The following is a 25,352-nucleotide window of genomic DNA, read 5'->3' as shown; positions in this document are numbered from 1 at the left end:
GCTCAGTTCATTAAGCATCAGACTCTTGATCTCAGCCCAGGTCATGATCTCATGGGTTTATGAGGTTGAGCCCCACGTCAGCCTCTGTGCTGACAGCATGGATCCTGCTTGGGATTCTCTGTCTCCCTTTCTCTCTGCCCCTCCCCTGCTCATGTGCTCGCCCTTGTGCGTGCATGCTCTCTCTCTCAAAAATAGATAAATAAACTTAAAGAATTATCATATGCATTTACTTATATATGCATAAATACACTCAGTAACAATATACAGGAAATTAATAGGAGCGATGAACTGTAGGTGAAGGAACAGGGTAAAAAATAGTATAAGGGATGCCTGGGTGGTTCAGTCAGTTAAGCGCCCACCTTCGGCTTGGGTCGTGATCTCACGGTTCATGGGTTTGAGACCCACATCGGGCTCTGCAAGTGCAGAGCCTGCTTCAGATCCTCTGTCTCCCTCTCTGTCCCTCCCCCACTCGAGCTGTCTAAAATAAATAAACATTAAAAAAAAATAGTAAGAGGGGGCAAAAGTAGGAAGAAGACTTCTCAGAGTATACCCCATTTTTGGTTTGATTTTTTTACCCACATAAATCATAAAAGACTCAAAATTTAAATTCAAACAAAGAATTCTTTTGGCTCTATAGTTTATGATTGAGTACCTACCATCTAGTTAAAGCTCAATAATTCTACTGGACCAGGGGCCTGGAAAAGCCAAAGATGAGATGACACAAAATAGCATTTTTTATTTGGCTTTGAAGTGTATCATGTGATGGTAGGGATGTGGACATCAGAGAATTCACCAACCTGATTACATTTTACAGATTTCATCAGTAAAGTCTCCCCGAGACTTTAGTAAGAACACGGTCACAGTGATCTGTAAGAACAGAAAAAAGTAGGTAAGATAGATAAACATATAGAAAGCACTGCCTTCCTGCAGAAGAGAAACATGCTATCCATTTGAGTATGTTGTGGTTGTTGAGTATAAGCAACACATCTTCTGAACAATAGGCCAATAGGGGCTACTGTTTCCATCTCCAAAGTCCATTTCTATTTTGCCCCTACTCCAGACCCTAGATTCCGTGTTTAGAATGATTTAGCTAAACCATATGTAGAAGATAGTTACCCATCTTGGGGCGCCTGGGTGGCGCAGTCGGTTAAGCGTCCGACTTCAGCCAGGTCACGATCTCGCGGTCCGTGAGTTCGAGCCCCGCGTCAGGCTCTGGGCTGATGGCTCAGAGCCTGGAGCCTGTTTCCGATTCTGTGTCTCCCTCTCTCTCTGCCCCTCCCCCGTTCATGCTCTGTCTCTCTCTGTCCCAAAAATAAATAAACGTTGAAAAAAAAAATTAAAAAAAAAAAAAAAAAAAAAGAAGATAGTTACCCATCTTTAAGATTAAAAACATACAATTGCCATGAAAAGTATCTGACCCACACAAGATAACTAAATTATTAACATGATATATAATTTTGACAAACGCAAAACAAAATGTTTTTATATACTTATTAGCCCAGGTTGTTTGGCTGCCCGTAAGTGAACAATTTCTGTTAGGTTCCTTGAAATATTAGAAATAGCTCATCCCCATGACTCCGTTAGAGGTTCTGAGATTCCAAATTTCAGGCTTTCAAGTAGAAAAGAGGCAGCAGCCTGGGAACCCTTTCTCTTAGTCCCTAGCATCAGGTCTTCATGGTAAGAGGGGGCTATGACTCGCTTCCATAGGAAAGGAAGCAATGGTTCCTTGTGCACCTAAAGCAAGGGGCAGATTCCTGCTCTTTGGCTGAGTGACAAGCTAAATATCTTTCTATACCTGGTCTATTTCTCAGGATTTCCGTTTCCTTACACGTAATTAAGCGTTAAAAGTTAGTGCAAGCATTGGACAAATCACTTAACCTCCTTGTGCCTCAGTTTCCTCATTGTAAAAAGGAGATAAACAATAATGACCTCAAGTGAGTGACTTAATATGTCTCAAACACTTAGAATAATGTCTGGAAGATAGTATGAACTTACGAACTCAAATATTAGCTATCCACAAGTAACATCTTAGAGATGAGTTTGAAACTCTCTCTTTAGAGCCAGGGCTACCTCCTGAGAAGTTATAGAACACATCCCCTGCCACCATTTCCTTAGACTAATTAGCTGCACTACAAATGGAAATTACTTTCATAACTTAAGCTTTACTAGTGTTGAATGATTTACATAATCCTGTAGCTAGGAGGTCCCAGAACTGCATTCCTTTCTTTGGCAAATTTGTATACCTTCCTCCAAAGGCAGTATTTGTTCATCACGTCTGGTGTAAGAAATGACTTCAGGCTAGGGTTAGGTGGAGAATGCCAATCCCTTTCCCCTCCCTCTGTGCAAAAGCTTGAGACCCCAGGGACCAGAGGAAGACACTGCCCACAGATAAGGGCAGAACCAAGTAGCCCATGGATGGTTGGTTCAGAAGAGACCCCCCAAGTGGGGCCTACTTACATATGAGAGAGAGGTATTGCACCTCTGAGCCTCTGCCCTCCATCACAAGGGGATACTAAACTGTCACACTCTGGAAGCAAATGGAAGAAGAGTATTTATCATTAGTAGTTTAAACGTGTGCTTCTCTCACTCCTACACAATCCAAACAGGACAGCAAAAGAACGGGGAATCCACACCTAGGAAGAGACCATCTAGAATGTTACAAAAACGCTCCCCAAATCATTTGGTCTTAGGGAAAAAAATGGAATCAAACTCTGTGTCCCTGATGGGCAAAGCGAGAAGGAACATTTTCCTGGCTAAAAGTTTCAAAAATACACCTTTGCCACACTTGAAATTTTCACCCATTATTTCCTTATAGTCATTTAAAATGCACATTAATTTCATCAATAACCTAACTTAAACACTCTAAATGGACTTACTACATTTATTTAGTTATTCAATCAATATTTATGGAGCACCTTGGTTCACAGCCATTGCATCAGTGCTTAAAATAAAGTTCCTTCTCTCAGAGAGCCGATTTTCCAGCGACTGGCTGATTTTCTCCATGTGTCCCCCTGCAGGATGACTTCCTTTTCCAAGCTGACATCTGTTGAAGGCTATGGGTGTCAGGTACCTAACACCATTAGTTCATTTAGTTCTTACAATATCCCTGCAAGGTGGGCACTGTTGTCCTCCCCACTTGACAATGAATTTAAAGTTTAAAGAGAGGATAAGTAACTTGCTCAAGACTACAAAGTAAGTCATGGATAGAATTTAAATTGGGCTCCAATTCCAAACACCTCCATTTCGGTCCCCACCCTAGAGTACTTTCAAAACTTCTCAAAGACAACTTGCTATGATGGATTTCTGGTTTGAAATTGGTCTCCTTCTGCATTTTCCCTGTTTGGTATGCTAGGATTCTTCTCTTTTTCTGTACAACGCCTTTCTAGCATCTAGAAAACGATCATTTAAAAGCAAGGGTATCAAGTCATGGGACCATGGCAGAGCAGGCTAAGAAATAACAGCCAATTATACATAAATATTTAAATATATGCACTACACTCCACTTAGTGCATTATTCAGATTCTGGGCTAACACAAAAAGGTTTCCAGAACTTACCAGCTGCTTCCTTTTGTGATCTCAATGATTCTCACCCAAACAAGACTCAAAGGACCCATTTTCCAAATCAGCTTCCTCATATTTACACCTTGTCATTGATGTCATTCTCCTTTTTGCCAACCCTAAACTGATTAGAGAGGAGAATTTGAATTCTCTCTCTCAAATTGTTTCCTTTCTCTTTCCCCAAACCTTGCATTTTTTTTCTTCCCCTAAAACTCCCTAAGCCCAAGGCATAGTCCAGTGAAGTGAGTGTGATTAAGCAAATTAAGAACCGGCCCAGGGAGCTGCTCTAATTGCTCTAATCAGGGGTACTTTCCTGGTCCTGCTCATGGGAGGCCTGGCCGGCCTAGAACATTCACTGTCTGTCTGTGGGTGGCATGTCAGCAGATGGCAATCACTGCTGCTATTTTTCCAGGTTAATATGAGATTAAGTTTGGGGCTTTGGACCCTAATTATTCTTCTCAGTGATTTCGTTTAATTGGTCTACCGAAAAACACTTGGCTAATCCCTGAATGCCACACAAGCCCATGCAGCCATTTGGACCAGGTGGTCAGATTCTTCAATGGGGAGAAGAACGTGGGCACAAAGGGAGGGGGTCCTATCTCCCTCTCTTACCAAATTCAAGCTCCCTGAAGACAGGCCTAGTCTAGTCTTTCATCTCCAGCAATGGGCTTGGCATAGAGCAGGGCTCCAAATGTTTGCTGACTATTGTGAAATGAAGAAAGGAGAGGTGAAAGGCACATTTTAAGGAGCATTTTATGAGACAATGGATTTAACAAGGGGAAAAAAAAACTTGCACAGGGGATATGCACGTTATATACTACACTTAGAATGTAGAGAAGACATGGTCAGTACTCAGGACATACTTTACAGCAACATCTGATTTCTGACCATTAACCCCAAACAGTTAAAGGTTCAAGTCTATATAAGAGATAGAGGTTGATATACAGAAGTATCAAACTGACATCAAATCAGGAGCTTCCGTGAGGAGAAAGCAGTGGCAAGAATAATCAATATTCCAATGAGCTTGATTTGGCTATGAAATCCTTCAAGGAAAATTCCAGAACTGCAGGAATCTAATAGCTAAATGAGGGCTACTAGGTGGTTGTATATTTAAATATTGCTACCCCTGCTTAGGCTTTTTGCTTAACTTTCTATAGCTTTTGGCAATAGTAGCTCATGAAGGACAGTTGGGAGAGCTGTCATAAGAATTCCTTTAGGCCTGGGTTCACTGGGCCCTGCAGGACAAATCTAAGAAAATGTGGCAATGTTCTGCAGCTGCAGCATGGTCACATAATGTATTCCTCACTTATCTGGCTTCCTTTCATGTGGGTAATTATGTTGAGTATTGGATTAGAAGTGTTATGTTTTGACTTAATCAATCCACATTTATTTTGGAGGTTTTTCTTAGCGGAGAAAGTAGTCATCAAATAAACTTTTAAAATGGAAAATTCATACATATATATATACACATATCTGCAGACAAAAATACATACACATTTAAAATTCATTTTAGCCATTTTTACTTCATTTTATTTTTTTATGCATTTAATAAGCATTCTTGAACACCTACTGTGCACCATATGAGGAACCAGAAATAAAAATTTAAGACATGGTCCATGCTCTAAAGTGGTTTGAATAGAGTGATGAAGGCAGTCCGTGTACAAACAGCAAACATGCACCAGTTGCTATGGAAACAATGGATTATAGAGTGTTACTAACTCTACCACCATCACTTTTCTAAAATGCTAGTGATTCCTATAGCTTGTAGTAGGTAGGGAAGCATATTATTTATGCTGAAACCACACAGGGAGGATGCCAGAAATAAGCAAATCTGAAAAGAACAGATCTAACACATTTAGTTTGGCCGAGTAGAGGAAATACCTCAGGAAAAATGTTTCCTCTTAAAAAAAAAAAAAAAAAAAAAAAAAAAAAGCAGTCTGGGTGAGACTTTCCACAGATATCCCCAGAATAAATGAAAGGGTGCACTTAGGTTTGCAGCCTATTATGTTGATGCTCTGTTTCCATATCCTAAACTAAGGATTGGATAGCCTGGTACTTTGAGGATTTCCAACACTTAATAGCTCCCATGCCCCCAATTCTTGGCTCAGAAATTTCACCTGCCAGGGGCACCCAGGTTTTTCAGTCAGTTAAGAACCCAACTTCAGCTCAGGTCATGATCTCATGGTTCATGGGTTCGAGCCCCACACCGAGCTATGTGCTGACAGCTCAGAGCCTGGAGCCTGCTTCTGATTCTGTGTCTCCCCCCCTCTCTCTGCCCCTCCTGCACTCACGCTCTGTCTCTTGCTCTCTCTCAAAAATGAATAAACATTCAAAAAAGAAACAAAAAGAAATTTCACCAGCCAACAAGTTCATTTCTTCCAGAAGCATCAGGTACACACTAAGTCAAGTTTGGAGGCAGGGAAATCAAGTTTTACTGATCACCAGCTTACCGACTTCAAATTAAATCTCCAGTGTAGTGAAAGGTATCCCGCATTCTCCTGCCCCCCTGAGAGTTTATACCAGCATGTTCACCTTATCTTCCTGAAGTTATTCCAGTTATTAAAAAAAAAAAAAATGGTATCTTCCCTGATGATTCAAAGTGAAGTAATTTTCACTTCCATGAAGAAGTATTCGCCCTGCACTTACTAAGACACTAACAGCACTCACTCTTCTATTTCGGAGACACAGCCTCCTCAGTGAATCCTGGTGCAGTTCTGACAGCCCAGGTGGCATCCTCACTCACTGGAACTTTCTCCTTATTCGTTGTGAGCATGCAGAGTTTTTTGTGTTTTTTTTTTTAATGTTTTATTTTTGAGACAGAGACAGACAGAGCATGAGCAGGGGAGGGGCAGAGAGAGGGGAAGACACAGAATCCGAAGCAGGCTCCAGGCTCCGAACTGTCAGAACAGAGTCCGACGCGGGGCTCAAACCCACAAACCGTGAGATCATGACCTGAGCCGAAGTCGGACACTCAACTGACTGAGCCACCCAGGCGTCCCAAGCATGCCAAGTATTTAAAAGGCTATGCTGACCAAGGACTGACTGCCAGCCTCATTATGACTGGTCCCAGAACAGAGTTCTACCTTCAGTTAATCTTCAAAAGAGTATCTCACCCAGATAACTTATTTACCCTGCTTCTAAGATCTTCCACACCCATTTTGAATCCTTAGAATTTCAGTCTTGTTTTGGGAGGATGCCAGAATTTCAAGTATCCTCTGATAATTAAGTGACCTCTTCTGCCAGCACCCAAAAATGATTGGCTCTTGGAATTTTGACCTCCAATATTTTCCATTTAACAAATCCACACGAACTATCTAATATGTGATCAGCACTGTGATAACCACTGTAAAGTTGCACTGGAATTAAATTTTAAATTTAAGAAAAATCTTTGACCTAAAGAACTGGCCAGACTAGATATCACACATGAAATGACTGCAGTGAGTACAGGGTCAAGTGCTATAGGAGGAGACAGTAAGGAATAATAATACCCTACTATTATTTAAGAACAAAAATGAAAAATGAAGAACCCCTAATTAGATAAAGTGCATTCACCTATAATTCTTTTTTTGATTGTTACAACTGCATGTTGAGGTAGGCAAAGGAGATATTAACCCCATTTTACAGATGAGGTAACTGAGACCCAAAGAGGTCAAGGGGGTTGGCCAAGGACATCTTGCGAATAAGTGGGAGAATTCCAGGATTGTAGTTCTAGTGTGGTCTCCCTGTTGTGTGGTTTTGCTGCCACACCATGCTGCCACCTTGCTGAGTACCATGGGAGGGAGAAGACAGAGCATGGAAGGACCAGAAGGATGAGCTATAGGCAACAGAAAGGATGAAGGGTCTTTATGGGGAAAACAAGACAGACAGAGATGGGCAAAGAGCATGACCACAGGTTTGGAGGCAGAGACTGAGGGAAATAATGACTTACCAAAATAGAATGTATATTAAAAGGAAGTGGGGAATAGGGTTTGAGAGGAAATTAAATAATCATGGATCTTTCAGAAAGTTGGTATCAGGAGGTGAGTTTTCGTCTTTCAAACAATGCGGTTATTTTGGGGGGGAGACTGACATGATCAATGCAGAGGTTGAGAAAGTTGATATACTTTTTGTATAGTACAGGGTTAGAGCGGGGGATGGGGGTGCGGCAAAGAGTCCGGGTTTCTGGAATCCAGGTGGGGGTGGGGGAAGGGCTCTAGCATCGTGAAATGTTGACCTGGGTATACTTCACAGAATTCATCACCCACGTTCATTTGCACATCACTGAACAACAGCAAAGCTAAAAATACTCTGGTTACAAGCAACAGGGTATATAAAAGGGAAGAATGATTGGTGCTTTCAAGTTTATGATGGATTAAGCCATTTTAGGTTGGTTGACTTAAAATTTGTAAAATACACTGTCTTCAGGTTTGACAAAGGTAAAATCACCCGATTTTTTAGGCCTTGCATTAATGCGACTTTCTGCATTTTGTCAGCCTGTTATCAAATTGGAATGGAGGTGGCCCCACAGGACTGCTGGAGTTCTGACAGGTTAAGGGGATTTGAGTGGGGTAGGGGGAACTCTGGGTCCCTCACCTACACTTAAATGAGAATAGGTCAGATTTTGTAAAACTGCTTTTATTAGGCTAGATTACAACATTTCATATGCGTGAAAGGTTCCATAGATTAAAACATCTGAAAAGCCACGGATCTAGTCTAATCTCATCCCAAACAGAGGAAGAAGCAGAGATAGGCCCTTGAAGGGCTTTGTTCAAGGTCACAGGGCAAGGAATACCACCTGAGGGCATTTTTGTATAGCAAAGAAACTTCAGTCAACAAAATGAAAAGGCAACCTCCCAACCTGCAGCATGGGAAAAAACACTTAGAAAGCAATGTCTGCTAAGGGATTAATATCCAAAATACAGAACTCGTACAACTCAATAGCGAAACACCAAATAATACAATTAAAAAATTGGATCATTAGGGAAATACAAGTCAAACTGTAATGACATATCACCTCACACCTGTCAGAATGGCTGTCATCAAAAAAGACAAGACACAAGTATTGGTGAGGATGTGGAGAAAGGAGAAGCTTGTCCACTGTTGGTGGGAATATAAATTGGCTCAGCCACTATGGAAAACAGTATGAAGGTTCCTCAAAAAATTAAATGGAACTCCCATATGATCCAGCAATCCTACTTCTAGGAATATATTCAAAAGAAATGAAATCATTATCTCAAAGAGATATCTGTACTCCCATGTTTACTGCAGCATTCTTCACCGCAGCCAAGATCTGGAAACACCCAAAGTGCCCATCAATGGATGAATGAATTAAAGAAAGTATGGTATTCATTTCCTTGGCATATACATATGGAATATCATTCACCCATAAAAAAGGAACCCCTGATATTTGTGACAACATAAATGAAAGTGGAGGTGTATTATACTAAGCGAAATAAGCCAGAAACAGACAAATCCTGTATGCCATCACTTATAGGTAGAATTGAAAAAAAGTCAAAATCATAGAGTAGAATGGTGGTTGCCAGGGGCTGGGGCATAGAGGAAATGGGGCACTAACTTCCAGTTCTAAGAGAAATAACTTTTGGCACTGTGACGTGGAGCATGATGACCATAGCTGATAATGCTGTACTGCATATTTAAAATTTGCTAAGAGTAAATCTTAAGCGTTTTTGCCAAAAAAAAAAGGGGGGGGGGTGCAACACTGTGAGGTCAAGATGGAGGTGTTAATGGACTGAATTTTGGTAATCGTTTCACAATGCATACATATATGTATCAGATCCTCACGTTATACGGCTTCACACAATTTTGTCAATTTTATAGACAATTACATTTGCCGATTTTACCTCAGTAAAGTTGGGGGTGAGGGAGAAGAATTGGGGCCACTGAGAACTCAGAAAACAAAATCATTTCACAGCCTTTGACACCCAGACTTCCCTCCAGGCCCGTTCATCTGCCTGCAGCAGAGCCGGTCCCCAATGCCCTAAGCGGGCCAGCCCAGGCAGCCGAGGGCCGCCATGGGGAAACACATGGCTAGGCTGGGCCCAAGCAGCAGGAGCTGGTTTCAGTGGGAAGCCTCCCACCAACAAATGAAACATAAGGTGCTTCTAGTCAGAAAAGGGTCTGCTTAACACTCTTCTCCAACTCGTTCATTTTTCAATATTTGCTTACTTCTCCTTTTCCCTCACTTTAGTCCCCTTTTGAAGACCATCTAAGGTCGACCCCCCCCACCCCCATACTACAACAAAAAACCAACCAACCACCAGCACCACCCAAAAAAAAAAAAAAAAAGCCACCTTGAGAAAAAGAAGATAAAGAAGTGCTGCAGGTTTGGAATTTTCACTGTTTCCGAAGAATTATGACCCAGAAGCAGAGAATCATTAAACCCGCTGGTTTCACTCGTACAACAGCACATAACGCCGTACCGGAGACCGCGCTGCCCGCTGAATCAGGAAGTTTAGAGGGAGAAGGCCCGGCAGAGCCCCTAGTAAATCTGTCTTTTTGTATTCTAATCATAAAAAAGTATTCCCCTCACTTTCTCACACAGGGCCTAACGTCACCTTAACAGTGTTTATCAAGACAGACAAAGTGTCTTCACCAAAGCTAGAACATTTGTCTTCTTTGACAGCAAATGCTGATTAAATCTTCCCAGAGAAAAGTTAGGCAGACCAGAATCCACCTTCTTGCCAGGTACAAAGGGATGGACTACAATTCTGGTGTGTCCTCTCCTGTTCTCCTTGTCAGGAAAAATAAATAAAGGTGATAGAATTTGGTAGAAAAGGTCTCCTGAAGATAACAGCTGTCTCCGTTTTAACTTAGGTTCAACTATTTCTCGCCAGCTTTGTGAATTACCTCAGCTAACTAAAAGAACCCCTAAAGGAACCATGCTACGGACTGTAAACTGAGGAAAACCCAAGCGCACACAGATGGCATACAAACCGGCCATTGCCAGATGAGCCTTTTCCCTCACGGGGCCATTTCAGGGTGGATCCCAAGGGGACTATGACTTCGCTTCCGATGACATTAGTGGTGAAAGAGGCTGTGAGTTATGAATTAACAGCTCTCTGTGAACTGATTAACTCTTCCATATTCAGAATGCCCACTTGAAAAAAAATAAAAATAAAAAAACAAATCCAACTCACCTTTCCAGGACTCACCAACGTGGCAAACAGAAACACACCCGGTTGGAAATCCAGGGAAGAGATTCATGTCTGTGGCCTATGTGCTGATCTGAGCAATAAAGCCTGTTTTTTTTTGTTTGTTTTTAATCACCCTTGTCAGAAATAGAAAATCTCCTTAAAACATGGGACACAGCTCTCTGTGCTTCATGAGCAATTCTACACAAAAGCTGTAGACCTCACAACACAATGTGGTCATCGGCACCATCAGCTCACCGTCAGTCATTCAGATGGTGGACTTGGTGAAATCTCTCCTGGGGCCTTTGTAACTCATCTGCATAATTGCAGAGCTTTCTAATCCCTGTTGCAGAGTTGTAATTGTGTCAGGATAAAGTAAGGCTCTCTGATCCCCGGCCTGGTAACTGGAGGCACAAACCTCCCATTCAATTATTCCTGAAGGATGGCACTTAAGCATAACTGTGGGAAAGGGAAGCAGACCCCCCAGCACGTACTCCTCTCTTTTGCCTGCCACTAGTGGAGGAGTCTGACTTCAGTGGGCACAGCCGGAACGCTCTTTCCTGACCTCCAACCTTGGGTATTTACCAACTGGCTAATGAAGAAACAGTAAGTTACCTCCTGCCCACTGTAGAGCCAGACAAGAATGAAAACGGATAGATGTACACTTTTATTCTAGAGCTAGAGAAGAAAAGTAATTTCCATCCCACTGAGCTCTAAAGCGCTGCCTTTCATCCCACTGGGGAAGGTGTGAAGCCTGCTTTGTCCAGACTGGCCTGGCCTTTGATGGATTTATTGACCAGACCTACTGGCTGGAGGAAGTGTAGGGACACACCTTTTGTTGAGAAAGAAGAACGTACACCACCAACAGGCTTCCAGGACCTCATAAAACGGTCGCTCGGCTTAGAAGATCAGGTCTCCCATGTATCAATATCGGGAGGAAAGCATTAAAGGCATTTCTCAAGTTTAAAGGAAAACAAAATTTCAAAAGCAAGGTGAGTTAGCTGCCAGTGTTTGTCAAATTGCTGGGGATGCAGAGTCTAACTCTGACAGACTGCTCTGTGAACAGGGTATAGCTTCTGCATAACTTCATCAATTATGTTATTTGTCATGGGCTAAAGGACATGACACATAGGGAGCATGGTGTAGTCTCATCTGGGAAGGGCAGGAGAGGGCGAGATGATCAGAAACTCTGAGTTAATTTTGCGCTGATCCCTAGATCCCAGCAGTGACAAGATGCCTTCTACTATTCTACAATTTCAATAAAGCTCTGACATTACTACATGGCAACAAAGGGAAGAACAAGGAACGGCTGCCTATATGCTGCATTCTGCATAAAAGGCTATGCTGGAAGACTAATTGCTTCTCAGCCGGAGTATTTAAGTCTCTAGCCCCCAGTGGAACACAAGTCATTCTCAAGGTGTGGTATGTTCTGCATTTAACTGGAGTTGGGGAACCCTCGTTCTGATCCTGAGCTTAGGTTCTCATCACCACTGGTAGGAACCGATTAACCTCAACAAGCTGCTTAAGTCCTCAGAGTCTCCACTTCCTCATCTGTAAATCATGACAGTGCACTTTAAATTTCAGGACAGTAGTGAGAAGGAAATAAGGGACAGTGAAAATTAAGTGAATTAACTATAGTTAAGTACTCAATAAATGTTAGTTCCCTTCCAATTTTTGTTTTTCCACTTTTGATTGTGGCAGCAGAGAAATTCTTGGAGGAAGGAGACAGAGCCAGGCAGTTTAAGAAGTTGACACTCTTTGAGCTTTCTTGCTGCTGGGGCAGCAGATTTAGCTGAACCACTATCGGTCCTGTAAACAGGCTCTGTGTACCACCTACTGAAGTCTCTCATGACAGGGAAAGCGCAATAAAGTGCCCAACAGGCGAGAGATTGGTTCAGAGCATTAGCCATCTATCCCAACCCCTTGTGGACCCCACGGCAAAGCTTCTTGCTACTGACTCCCAAAATGTCCACCCTCTAAGCCAAAAAGCAAGGCATGAGCGATTTCACTGCCATTGGTCATTTACATCCATTTCCTATATAAAAAGCAATGCTTCTGACTCCCCAAAAAATGAAGTGAAGAAGAGTAAGAGACAGGAGGAAATGGCCAGATGAAAGAACAATGAAGGTGCCCGATTACAACAAACATCACTTTCCTGCCAGGACACCAACAACAGGATCCCAGCCAGCTTTGTAAGTTGCGATCTCAGCCAGCTGGCTACATATCTGATGGAAAGAGAGGCCCAACAGTAGAAAAACAAAAGCTCTTTCCCACCAAATGGGGAGTGGTCAGAAAGGCATGGGAGGAAAACCACATTGTGGTGTCCCAGATTTATTCTGTCTACACAGCACGGAATGCATCTACATAGCTCACATGCTTGGGGGCCGTTTCTCTAACTACCGATGCTGCCGATTCCACCTGCAATCTAAAAACCAGGCTGTACATCTGCTGCCTCATCTCTCCACATGTAATAACCGAAACACTATTTTTCACGCTCCAGAAAAATGCAAACACAGCTCTACTGATCCACTTCAAATCTCCCCAAACAATTCAACTGAGGACGAAAATCAAGGAAACATTTCAAAGCAAAGAGCGTTGGGTGTCTCAAGGCATGGGGATAGGCGGTGTGTGTATAGGGGAAGGCCTCTTTTTAGTAGAGTTACTGTTGGTTTCAAGGACAGGTGCTACCCTAATTTTAAAGTTTGTCAGATATGCATCCTATATGACTGATGATACCCTTTAGGGTTATAATATTACCGCCTTCTGTAGAATCCACGGGTTGGCTGTCATGCTAGGATGTAGGTGACTATCAGACAAGTCCCGTCAATCATCTCTACTTACCTGATTAGACTAAATGCCCCTCCAAAGTCAAAAATCAGACATAGTTTGGAAGTCTGTGAGTCAACTAATTAAGGTAAGGGCAAAAAATCAATAGTTAACATGACCAAGTACAAGTCACACGTCTGGCAGGCAGGAAGTTACAGTGGCAGACAGAGGGGCCTAGGCACATGAGGGTCCGGAATCTAGGCACCAGCCACTTAACAATAGAGTCTTTATTCCTTCCTTTGAAAGCTTTCCCATTCTTCCCAAAACTAATCATCAACTCCTTGAAGGATCCTTGAAGGTAAGGACACTGCATTCCCTTTCAATTCTCTGGTCTTCACTGGAGCTGATGGGGGAGGGACCTGACGGGCAGGAGACAGAGATCTCAGACCACTCAGTTGCACACTAAACTCACTAAACTCAGTTGCACACCCTCACGTGCTGCATCAACTCAGACTTGAAACCCCGCTTCCCGGAGAACAGCTTTGCCCCTTATGAACCCACATGTGGTGGAGTAGCTTTTGTGACTCACAATGACTGGTCTGAATATCCTGCTGCTGACACCTTAATGCAAGGAGCCATATGGAAAATGAGGCAGAAATGACGAAAAGGGGAAAGAGTAGAAAAACTGAGCCTGCCAGCTATAAAGCAGGGAGCTGGGGTGCAGACCTGCAATTCAGAATGGAGAGGGGTAATCACAGTGCTGTGGGCTCTCACACAGATCATTGGTTTTTACTGTAGATATGGGAAAGAAACCACAGAGCAAATATCAGCTGTAGAGAATTTTCTTCTTAAACCAGTACAACCCACTACACTTCACCACCAATGTCTCCACAGTTTTTATACCTTAAATAGTGGAGAATAGCTTTGAAAAAAAATTTTTTTTCTTAATTGAAAACCTTTCCCTGCAATTCACATGACCTTTCTCGAGTCCCCCTTTTCCCATCCCCCGTCTCTTCCACCCCCTCCACACACAACAACAGGCTTGAGGATATAGACCCTACTTCCCCTCCCCGCCCCCCCAAAAAAATCACATAGGTCTGGGAGTGGGGTGAGCCTTCACATAAGAAATGAGAAAAACAGGATTCTTTTCCTTGAGTTATAAAAACTGAAAGGTAAGAGGAATTTTATAGACCCAGAAAGTGATGAAATGAAGAGAAAGACATCAAGTCTACCCAAAAGGTGATAAAATATTTTATTTGTTTTTTGGTTGTGAAAAAGAAAATAAATCATTAAGATGACTGTCAGAATGCCTCAAGGAGAAGGGCATTGAATAGGACTTGGCTATAAATGTTGGAGAGTGTAATAAAAGAGTTGGGTTTGTTTCCTTAGCATTTGTCTGGGTTGAGCCTTCCTGTTTCAACACAGGAATCAGGGGCAATGATAAAAATCCATCTACCGTGGGGTATGCATTATTGCCTTTCCATGCTGGCCCCGTCCAAAGATCCCAGAGCAGCTGCTCCCACCTTTACCCTGGCTCCCACCGAACACTTACACTACAGGACATGTTGTCAAATGCCAGGATGTCAGGATCACAATTTCCTTTATTTACTTTATACCTGCTTATAAAACAGAGTTGGGACAGGGCTGGGTGGGTGATGGGGGGCAGGGGGTGTTATTTTTCTTGGTCCTTCTTGGTCCTAGGAATTCAAGATGAAGAAGGCAAGGTTCTTGCCCCCAAGCAACTCAGTCTAAAGTACTTTGGGTTAATTCTGATATTGTTTAGTGATGTATTATAAGTGCCTGAAAGACAGAGAAAGGTGACAGAATAGCTGTTATTAAAGCAACTGCTGATTTTATTGAAACCTGGAAAGGATTAGTTATGAATTTATAAAAGAGGTAGGATTTTCAACTAACCCACAAACTTGCATTCAGCATTTTGCTTTATGTTCTTCTTTTCTAGATGTCAAGCTGTCCTATAAACATGTGATGGCTCAACTGAGCCTTAAAGGTTAAGATTCAAAACTATGTTTCTCTCTATCTGTAATGAATATAAATATTATGAAGTCAGAAATTGGGGCACCTGGGTGGCTCTGTCAGTTGAGTGTCCAACTTCAGCTCAGGTCATGATCTCACAGTTCATGAGTTCGAGCCCTTCATCAGGCTTGCTGCTGTTAGTGCAGATCCTCTGTCTCCCCCTCCCTCACAAGTAAATAAAGCATTAAAAAAGAAAGAAAGAACTCTGAAATAAACTGAACTTTGGAAAGACCTGGAACACATATGCCAGTCAATACTGATCTCCACAGTTATCCATATAACCAAATTTGATCTGAGACAGTCTCATGTTTGTCCTCCAAATCATATACAACTGGACCCAAGAACAGTACCACAAACGGCACCATGAAAGGGGACGGGTAGTATCTGTATAAAATGGAAATGACTCCAGCTGCCTTGCAGATGTACCCATCTATGATGGCACAGGTCTTCTTAAGTGTTAAGGTGCTCTCCCCACCATCACAAGGACAAGGCCTTAAAGTAGCTTTATGGAGATGACCACTGAACACTCCATGATCAACCTACAGGACCACTAAGCAGGCAGAGTGCTCCAAATCACCATTCATTTTAATAGCTATATCTTTGCCCTTTTGATCCACAGCAGGCAGGCTAGAGGTCTGGTAAGTCATATAATCATTTTATACTGACCATTATAATGGCCAATTTTGAGTATACCAGATGATACAAGGTACCAAATAGACACACAGCTGAAACCTGCACCTATGAATGAGACATGACTCCATGTCCGAGGTACGTTTATATAACTAATATTACCAAACAGGTTCCTTGGCCCTCAAGTCCACTGCCTGAAGACTCTTACTCATTTGGAACCAATATGAGCCAGCCTAGATGACTCAGGGGAATGGTAATGATGGGATGAGTAATCGTTCTCTTGAAGTCACCAGTTAGGATAAAAGCAGTTGTTCATTACCTGACAAGACAGGTTCCTCAGGCTGGCCAAAAACAGAACAAATAAATCAATGTCACTTTCCTCCCTAACATATCAGAACTCTGTATTTAAAGTCTGCATTTCAGCTCATGGTTCAAGGAAAGCTATCCACAGAACTATCAAGGAGATAGGGGAGAGGTGGCAGAGAGGACATCTGGAACTTAGTGGAGCAAAATCCTATAGGAACAGCATCTGGCTCTATGCTCTTGGTCACTGCTTGGTTATTTTAGGAATCCTTTATATAAAACTAATACAAGGCCTTCTTCTAACAGAGTAAACACAAACCGATGTACGAAAGCCTCTAACATGGCAGTTCATTTTAAAGACTTGAAAATCTTTCTGAGTATAACCCATCTCAGGAGTAAATCCATGAGTGCATTAGGGATTCTCATTTCCTAATTAATCCGCATCTCCCCACTATTTTCCATGTTGCATTACTCTAATTTACCCTTTTGAGAGAGACGTTAAAATACTGTTTACTTGCAACTAGCAGACAAATGAGTCCTGGGGAGCTAATGCACAGCATAGTGAATATAAACAATGGTGTGTTATATTCAAACTTACTGAAATACTAAATCGTAATTGTTCCAACCACTAAAAAGAAATGGTAATTATGTGACACGACAGAGTTGCTAACTATCACTACAATGGTGACCATATTACAATATATAAGTGTATCAAATCAACATTTTATACCTTTAAATTACACAATGTTATATGTCAAATATATTTCAATTAAAACATTTTAAATACTGTTTAGTTACAAATGAAATGCTACTGAAGGCAGGCAAAAAATAAACTGATTTAATAGATGGCAGGTAACTCATATTAGAGTTCCTTTGGATAAGAGTGGTATAGGGCTTTTTTTTGTGAGTTTTATTTATTTTTGAGACAAAGAGAGAGAGAGAGCACGCGCGTGAGTGAGCATGAGTCAGGGAGGGCCAGAGAGAGAGGGAGACACAAAATCTGAAAAGCCTGAATCTCAGGCTCTAGGCTCTGAGCTGTCAACATGGAGCCTGACGTGGGGCTTGAACTCACAAAGCACAAGATCATGATCTGAGCCAAAGTTGGATACTCAACTGACTGAGTCACCCAGGTGCCCTGAGCACTGAATAGGTTTACATACGATGTGCGATTTTGGTAAAACTCTGATTGAATATATTGCTGAGACTAAAGTAAACTTAAGTAAAAAGGTTTGACCACACATCCAAAGTATACCTGAAACTTAATAGCACAAGAGAAGCTAGGCTCCTGGGATTGAGTACATGTTGTGGGTAATATTCCTGTGCAAAGACATTTATTCATCACCCAGCTGGTGGTGCCACACTGGGTGGTTAATGCAGATCTGCCACATAGGAGTAACCACCTTACTTTGCCTTTTCCTAGCAGGTACCCATTTGGAGAAAGGGTAGGAAACATGGCTAAGAAGTAGACAGGACTTGATGTTCACAGTAAAAATATGGAAAGTGATCATGGTGAAAACAGGAGAATCATGCATGGGCTTGCCACCTTTAGACACAGAGGACGTTTCCATCTCTCTTCTGGAAAGATTTCCTGAAGATGCAGTTGCAAGAGCTGCTTAAGGTTAAATTTGAAATGCTCTGCTTTAGCTGGACTACTAATAACAACCTTCCAAGGAGGAGCCACTGAGGATGACAAGAAAGTTGCTGAAGTGCCTGGTGCTATGAGTTAGAAGCTGAGGGAGGCATGTGCGGATAGGTAAACGTGCATTCTAACCACTGAAAATGCCTTCTCCAACTCAGACTCCCTTGCCAAGAGCCAGCCTAGAGCAAAGTTCTGTCTCGTCTCTCTCTCTTTTTTAACTCCCTTTCTGTGTTTATTGTTAAGCAATCCTCTTCACCGCTGAAGGGAAAAAAGGGGAAAGGCTTATACAAACTTTCAGGTATTGTCTTCCTACAACATTGGTCATAAAACCAATGAGAAAGGGAAACAATGAAACCCAGCAATCCTAGGGTGGAGTCAAAACTGTAGTGGATTCAGGCTAATGCCATGTCTGAAATGTCCTCTGTGGGGATAAGGTGACTCAACCTCCCCTTCGGGAAACAGGAGGACTTTTGTGTGCACTCAAGGACCCTGTGGCAAACCAGTTTTCTAAGCGCACTACATCATCCTGTCCACCGCTGACGCAGAAGGCCCACCTGCTTTTCACCCACCCCCTCCATCCTCCGTACTCACATCCCACTCCTGTGCATCAACAATGCCCCAAAACAGGCAATGTTAGCCACAGCCAAAGGAAAGCTAACGTTCATCAACCAACCAAGCCTACAGGAAAACGAAGGTGCAGGCTTTGGTAGTCCCGGTTGGCCACACAGGTGGGAGCTAACGAGGTACTGGCCTGCTGGACAGATCCATCCCAGGAAGCAATTAAGTTTATAGCCAGGAAAGAACAGCCCCAAAGGCCTTGGAAACAAAAGAAGCTTCCTGCCTGTGTTCCGTTCCCTAATTCTATCATAAAGACAGGCTGAACCATTCAGTTGTAACCACGGACAGTAAGGCACTGTCTGCAGCATGTCTGCTGTAGAGACCTGCCTGTCAGGTTTTCATTCCTATGCAAGGGGATTAAACTGTCCCAGCTGGTTCAAATCAGAAAAAAAGGAAGTACCCCAAAAGGAAAAAGTATTTGACGCAGGACACGATTATGAACTCTGTTCAAGATTGGCTGAAGGAGAGGCACCTGGGTGGCTCAGTCAGTTAAGCGTCTGACCTCGGCTCAGGTCATGATCCCATGGCTCGTGAGTTCGAGCCCCACGTCAGGCTCTATACAGACAGCTCAGAGTCTGGAGCTTGCTTCAGATTCTGTCTCCACCTCTCTCTGCCCCTCCCCTGCTTCATTCACTCTCTCTCTCTAATATAAATAAACATTTTAAAAATTAGAAAAAAAAAAGATTAGCTGAAGGAAAAGACTATAAATATAATGGTTCCCACCAGTAGGGAGACAGCATCACTAGGATATCTTGACAGTCAAGGGATGTGGCTTTCAGGGAAGTTCCTGGTGTGGGAAGGTGAGGGGTGGTGGGAGGGGAGGGCAAGCAGCAAGGTCCTCTCCATCGTCCCTACCCCACGTTCCACCCTCCCTGGTGGGGCTGTGCATGTCTAGACTGCCTACTGTTCCGCTCCGATTCTAGATGGAGTCTGTATTAGGGTGACCATGCAGGTTCTCACATATGCAAAAGTTGTGGCAAACACCTCCTAGCAAGGGGAGCAGTCAGTGATGCTAACCTGAGTCAAAGTAGGAAGACAAGGACATCAGAAGGAGGTGGCTAATTGTGGAACCAGAGGCAACAATGAGATCTGATGGGGAGAAGATGCTAGGTGGCGGGAATAACTGCCCTCAAGTCTTAGCCTGGGAGTGTCTCCCCCATTCTACTGCCAACTGCAAAGTCCTGGCCCCTAAATGTGTTCCGAACCTGTCAAACTAAGGAAGGGGCTATGGGCCACGTCGCCCATGGTGACAAGGGTAATAAAAATGTCAGTAAAATTTGTCATTTTCCTTACATAAACCACCTGACGCCACCTAGAGACTGGACTGGATGTAGTTCCACAAATACTGTATAGAAGCGGCTGTCAACCCACCCTTTCCCTGGGGTCATCCTTAAACAAGAAGCTGAATACATTCTTTTCTTTTGAGCTTAGGCCGATTACCTGAAGCCAAGAACAAGAGACTATCTGGAAGGCTAGCGAGGACATTATTAAATATTCTCGTCCTTCAAACATCTCCCCAGAAGATGAGCAGAGTGACAGCATGGCCATGACCACCATCACTAGACATCTCCACCCACACCCACACACACACCCTCTTTCAGGAGAGTTAGTCTCCATTCCATAGGACAAGTGTCATTACTATCTCCAACTAGGGATCCATTTTTGGCCACATGTATATAACCAGAAAGGTTATGTCTCTCTCCAAATAGCCAATGTCCCTGCCTCTAGAAAAACTACATGTCCGAGGGAGAACTCTGCCAAGAGTCAAGAAGATTTCACTTCCATTAACCTGAGAAGCACTTTGGGTTAATGCAGACTCTGGAGCCAGTGTGCCTGGGTGGAACCCCACTTCTGCCACTGAGTAGCTTTCTGACATTGGGGGAAGTTACTTAAGCTCTCTGTACCTTGGTTTTCTCACCTATAAAATGGGCATAAAAATAGTACCTACCCATAAGACTGTATAATGACCAAATGCGTTATGATATGTAAAGGACTTAAAACAGTCCTTTTGACATATAGTAAGAACACATTAATATTTGATGTTACTATTACTATCTCTATTATTATCATCATTATTATATTCTTGAGTATGTTACACAGCATACTGTTTCCCAGACTTCTCTCAGGTGGGCTGACAATACCATCCCTACTCCAGGATAGTTTAAGGCAAAATAAAAAAAATTCAGATTGCTTTCAGATCAAAGTTAAGAACCTATGAGAACTTTTACCTGGCCACGAATTCTTTGCAGCTATCCCATTAAGAAGTGAAGTCTATTTTCAACTCCCTCAGAGGTACCAGCTGGGTATGGTGGCGTGAGGGATGCCGGACAACATGAGTCAGAACCTAGCCCAAACTGGTGACCCACGGTATCATGAGCAAATAAAATGGTTGTTGTTTTAGGCCATTAAGTTTCTGGTGATTTCTTATATGCAACAGATAACGGACACAGAGCCCTAAACAAATGAGGCTTTATTATCAATAGCATTTCAAACACAAACGTTCACATGAAACCAGGCCACTTGTCTGTCAGCAGGTTAACCAACCTCCACGTGGTGCTTCCAAGATCTCATCCCACTCACCTAGGGCCAGTAAGGCCACCACAGTCAGCACATTAACTTGGGAAAAGCTAAGACCAGTGCATGATCAAATCTGGAGACACAGAGGCAAGCCTTCTGTGCCAAGGAAGGGGCCAAATTAGGTCCTTGCAGAGGGTAAGGTGGATGGCATGGAAAAAAGGATTTTGTTCCCTTTAGTCCACGATACAATCCAGGGCCCGAAATGGCAAGATATGGCTTCCCTGGAGGTAGCTTTATACCATGTGTCTTAGATATCATATGATGAAGTGGGTAGATGCCTTCAAGGCACAAGCAAACCAATTCAAGGTCAGCATCACCAAGTGAGAATAAGGGGGAGCCAGTCAGAATCAACCATATAAGCCCCACGGTCCTGCTATGTGGCTCCAAGAATACAGGGAGCCCAGAACATCTTCATTTTTTCTGCTGGTCACAGCAAGAGAATGATCACATTCCAAGCTTCGATTTTGCTGTGACAAACCAAAAAACCTATCTCACCCCACAATACAAAAGGGGGAAAAAAATGCCAAGTTCTATAAGTCAGTGTTCTGTCATCTGTAACATGTGGTAAGAACTGATAATCAACTTTGTAGGAGAATCACTCTGAAATACATTAGGAGAGACTTCGGAAGCTTAAGTTCCTGTCTGTTATAAGCAAAACCACCACATCTAAATGAAAGCAATCTTATTAATTTGGTAAGTTGGATGACCCGTAGTGCTAAAGTTTCTCAGGTGAAGACCAGTAGCATTTATCCGTCCACGTATTTGTTTATTCATGCCATATTTGTTGAGCACATACTTTGTACCATACAGTTCTGTGGGTGTCTAGAAATGAGAAAGTTGAGGCAGGAGGAAAGCACAGGAGTGAAGATAGCAAGGATTATATAAAAGTAGCTAAGACATTCCACATTCCAAGAGCTTACAGGTCTGGTTATCTCGAAAAATAAAATTTCCTGCTTGAAGCAATTCAGAGTAATCCAGCTGAGCCATGCCCAAATTGCTGCACCGATTGGAACTGATCACGTTATAAATCAAGGGAGTTCAGAAAACTGATTTCATGGAATCACAGAGCTGAGTGGATGTAACTGGTCTGCAGATGAAGATACTAAAATGAAGTAATTTACCCAAGAATTCACAACCGGTTTCAATGCAGAGCCAAATCTGGGTCTCCTGGTCTCAGTCCAATAGGACTTCCACCAACGCCATAGAGACCCGTCTCAAGACACAAGGTATTTACAGCGTGAGAGCACAGAGATACCCCATAATTCTAACCCATCTTGTAGTAGACACACTAGCTTTCCAACATAATGAGCAGAAACTCTGCACTTGTCACATGGGAAGAACCCAAAGATACAACTTCTTGTGGAATTAACTAAAGAGCCCTCTAACCACATACACTCAAATGCTCAGCAGCCCTTAAAATAGGCTAGTGAGACAAAAGCACAATACTTGTTCAATTTCAAAACTTAAATCCATAGGAACTATGTGAACAAACCATACACAAAGGTAAAAACAGCAGTAAAACACACTAACATGTTCGTGACTGTAACGCTGGCATCTTTTAAAACTGGGAGAATTCTTCATCTTTCTGCTGTTCCCTACAAACCAAACATTCTTTAATATTCTTTTTTTTTTAATTTTTTTTTCAACGTTTATTTATTTATTTTTGGGACAGAGAGAGACAGAGCATGAACGGGGGAGGGGCAGAGAGAGAGGGAGACACAGAATCGGAAACAGGCTCCAGGCTCTGAGCCATCAGCCCAGAGCCTGATGCGGGGCTCGAACTCACGGACCGCGAGATCGTGACCTGGCTGAAGTCGGACGCTTAACCGACTGCGCCACCCAGGCGCCCCTTTTTTAATTTTTTAAGATGTTTATTCATTTTTCTGAGAGAGTGGGAACAAAAGAAAGTAAGTAGGGGAGTGGGAGATAGAGAGAGAGGGAGGGAGGCAGGGAGGGAGGATCCGAAGCAGGCTCTGCACTGATAGCAGAGAGCCCGATGTGGCATCTAAACTCATGAACTGTGAGATCATGACCTGAGCCAAAGTTGGATGTTCCATCGACTGAGCCACCCATGCACCCCCACCCCGCCCCCGCATTTTTGGACTACATATATATTTTTTAATGTCTTGGCCAACTCACTGGGAAGAGACACACTGTTGGCGACAGGTGGTGGTCAGGAGGCAAAGGGCATGTGAGCAGGGGCAAGCGTGAAAGTCAGGTGGAGTGCCAGCCCCGAATGTCTGCAGGTGGGTCAAAGCCTCAGCGTGCTTGGACTCTGCTCTGTGCTGTTCGGTCAGTTATATTCCTGGTCTGCCACTTCCGGCTTGGCTAACTTTTGGGCAGCTCACCTACTTCATTTAATCCTCCACTTCCTCAACCGCAAAAGGTGGGCACTAGTAGGACCTTCTTCATAGGAAAGCCGTGCATATGGAGAGAGAAAACAAAATGCTTAGTCTAGCGCCTGGCAGAAAGTAGGAGCCAGCCAGTGTTAGCTGTCATGATGATGGTGACAGAGGTGCTAATAGAGTTATTATTTTTTATTGCCATTGTTATCATTATTATGCTTATCAGTATTATGATGTTCCTAATACTGTTTAACGCTGTAACTAAAAAGGCATTAAGTTTCCTTGCTTTGGAAGACAGCCCAAAGCTCTCCATATATCTCACTGTTGGCCCGTCCCTTCTCTCATCTCCATACTCTTTCGGTTTATTAGTAGTAGACTCTTAAGTTGAAGTAACAGATTACACACCACCCAGCACGCCCTGGGGGAAACAGTGATAACATACAGATTCCTACATGTTTTTTGGGGCCTAATTAGGATAATACAATGTCATCCCTTTTACAAAGGCAAGGAGTAAACCATCTTAGTAGATATTCTACAGAATTCTGCTTTGTACTTGAAACATGTAATTATCATTAACAAACATGGATGCTAATAATTCTATCTGCTCTTTAGACAAGAAACAGGAAGATTTCTGGCCCCATCAGCTCTGATGGGAGACAACTTCCCTTGGAGGCTGCCTCCCCCACGCATCAGATGCAAGATGGGAGGTCTGTTTGCAAGGCAAAAGGTTTCTGGGCTAGGAGCTAATAGCCCACACCAGGAAGAAGATTCCTCCATAGATCAGGTTCAGGTCCCTGAAACCTCAAAGAGACATTCTGTGGCCTTGGCTGCCTGACATCAAATAACCAGACCTCAAATTCAGTTTTGTTTTTTGGTTTTTTTCATTGAGAAAAGAGAGGCCTGACAAATGAACCTGGTCAACATGTGTATTAAGCACCATACCTAAACCCACAAGGGCAAAAATGAATGAAATAAAAAGCAGTCCTCAGTAAAACGTACAACTTTAAACATGCCCAAGTAGACAAACATGCTCTTGCCTCTTCTTTGTTGGGGTAACACCTTCATCCTCTTTTGGATCAGGAAATATTTTCTAATCTTTAACATTTAGATGTTCTATAATTACAAATGCTCAATAATTAATACACACAGTTAACTAAGGAGAGTTAGCAATGTATTTCACTTGATATAGACATTTCTGAGCATCACTCCCTATCCCCCACATATTCCTGCCCCCATCAGTGGGATAGTTCCTCTAGAAGATGCTCTTGTAATTGACCAAATTAGTATGTGGGAAACAGAGAAGTCTTTCATCCGCTAATCATTCCCTGGGCATGGGGACTCCCTCCTTGGGTTCACCAGAAACAGGACTTAAGCCAAAATCTGCCTTCCAAATCCCAGGACCAAGTGAGCAACGCATGGTTAGGATGGACTAGAATACATGGCAAATCACCCAGGAGACGGGGAAAAGGTAGAGTCCCAAGATGTTCCAGAGTCCGCGTGGATCCCTGATCATCTAACCCTGAGCTCCCAAATGAAAAGCCAACGACTGTCTGCAATCGCTTCCATTCTTACCTCAGAGAGAACACGGCTGTCAGGCTCCTCTCTCCAATGGTGATGAGGTCTGTGCCCAAACAAAGTAACCAGCCTACCAAAGATAAAAAGATAAGGTAAGAACCACTGCTGGCGAAGAGTTACATTCCTCCACATCTGGAAAGTTTTCTAACAAAAAGCAGGTCTCTGGATGTTTGAAGA

At 42.9% G+C, this 25,352-nt stretch overlaps 1 protein-coding gene across 7 annotated transcripts in view; it reads right to left on the bottom strand.

Moving 5' to 3' along the window:
• Nucleotides 1–25,352, bottom strand: part of LYPD6B (LY6/PLAUR domain containing 6B) — a 177,521-nt gene that overhangs the window by 25,476 nt on the left and 126,693 nt on the right. For 3 of the 7 annotated variants that reach the window (XM_045479762.1, XM_045479755.1, XM_045479756.1), the window contains 2 exons: nt 25,173–25,245; nt 798–867 (listed from right to left, as the gene is read on the bottom strand). The gene's annotated coding sequence lies outside the window, so the exon portion shown is untranslated. Of the gene's footprint in view, nt 1–797; nt 868–2,457; nt 2,498–3,555; nt 3,578–10,694; nt 10,962–25,172; nt 25,246–25,352 lie in introns of those variants that run through there. The other 4 variants (XM_045479757.1, XM_045479759.1, XM_045479758.1 and 1 more) reach the window with 4 other exon arrangements.

This window comes from Leopardus geoffroyi, chromosome C1 (genome assembly GCF_018350155.1).
Source record: "Leopardus geoffroyi isolate Oge1 chromosome C1, O.geoffroyi_Oge1_pat1.0, whole genome shotgun sequence".
Classification (NCBI taxonomy): domain Eukaryota; kingdom Metazoa; phylum Chordata; class Mammalia; order Carnivora; family Felidae; genus Leopardus; species Leopardus geoffroyi.
Note: the sequence above shows the minus strand (reverse complement) of the source record. Positions and strands in the feature narration are given on the sequence as shown.